Source organism: Scylla paramamosain, chromosome 11 (assembly GCF_035594125.1).
Source record: "Scylla paramamosain isolate STU-SP2022 chromosome 11, ASM3559412v1, whole genome shotgun sequence".
Classification (NCBI taxonomy): Eukaryota; Metazoa; Arthropoda; class Malacostraca; order Decapoda; family Portunidae; genus Scylla; species Scylla paramamosain.
The window spans coordinates 24,366,880-24,368,522 of NC_087161.1; positions in this window are offsets into that span (position 1 = coordinate 24,366,880).

Consider the following 1,643-nt stretch of genomic DNA (forward strand, 5'->3'; position numbering starts at 1 on the left):
AATATTGTCTGTGATTCTTGTTATTGCTGATTGTAGAGCTCCTCCTCCTCCTCTTCCTCCTCCTCCTCCTCCTCCTCCTCCTCCTCCTCCTCCTCCTCCTCCTCCTCCTCCTCCTCCTCCTCCTCCTCAGTTACGGCAAGGAATGAATAATTTTGGAAACGTAATTTTTCCAACAAAACTTACGACTTACTGTAACGAGCTGCAGAGAGAGAGAGAGAGAGAGAGAGAGAGAGAGAGAGAGAGAGAGAGAGAGAGAGAGAGAGAGAGAGAGAGAGTCGTATATCGGCGTTAAAGTGGATTTACACAAGTACGAGATGCCATTAGAGTGATTATGCATGATTTGATTTATTTTGTGCAGTGAAATGTTGCTGTTTATGCTGGTGATAATAATAATAGGAATGATAATAGTAATAGTGGTGGTGATGGTGGTGGTGGTGGTAGTAGTAGTAGTGTAGTAGTAGTAGTAGTAGTAGTAGTAGTAGTAGTAGTAGTAGTAATAGTAGTGGTAGTAGTAGTAGTAGTAATAGTAGTAGTAGTTGTTGTTCTTGTTGTTGTAATAGTACTAGTAGAACAAGAACAATATCATGAACAAACACAACGAAAACAACAAGAGTAAGAATGAAAACAAGAGAAAACAACAAGAACGAGAAACAGTATTCGAATAAAATGATAAAAGATCTGGAACAAAATCAAAATCTTGAAAAAAATGAAAAAAAATAAGATGAATAACAAGAAAAAAAAAAAAATTTAGTGCAAGGGAAGATGGCGTCAATGGTCACTAATTAGAGGGAAGCACGAGGGGTGGCCAGGTGAGCAGGTAGAAATTACTCGAATATACATGTAAACAAATACAGATTGAATAATATAAAGGTAAAATTAACGGGACAAGTACACGATTTGGAACCTTGATGCTCTGCTGACCCCTCCTGTGCAATTTAGACTGTAATATACCATACGTAATACACCGCTGTAATTCTCCTCATACCTCACCATTCACTCCCCTCACCACACCATTCACTCCCCTCATACTAAGATCTGAACGTGGGGAAATGAGATTGGATGGTCTTTATTAACACTGAGAGCACTGTAAATGAATGTTTGGATGGGTACGGACAGAAAAAAGAGTAGAAGGGTTAATTTGATCTTTTCCAAGCTACGTAACTATTTATGAGACTGTAGCACATAAGGAAGTGTCCAAAAAAGTAGTAGGTGGGTATAAGAAAATATTTGTCTAGCAGTGAAAGGGTTGACAGGCGACTGAAGGGTGTGTGGGTGGGTGGGTGTGTGTGTGATCGGGGGAGGGGGGGGCAAGATTGAGTGTATGGTAGGTGAGTGGGTGATATTCTTGGGTGTGTTGAGTGTAGATAATGAATATGTGATGAGTATGTCTGTGGTGTGTGTGTTGAAGGTATTAGGAGAACGTGCTGGATGAATGTATGGTGGGAATGTGTAGGAATGTGCGGCATGTCAGGTGTTCATCACGTTAGGATTAAATGAAGAGGAAGCATGAACACCACTAGAGAAATGTAAGCTGATTTCCACCTGGGAGTTGAATGTGTAATAAGAGGAACACTGTACTGCCCTCTACCCTTGCCATTCATACAAGTTACCTCAGCACTGTAAACACCCCTTGTAGTAGATTT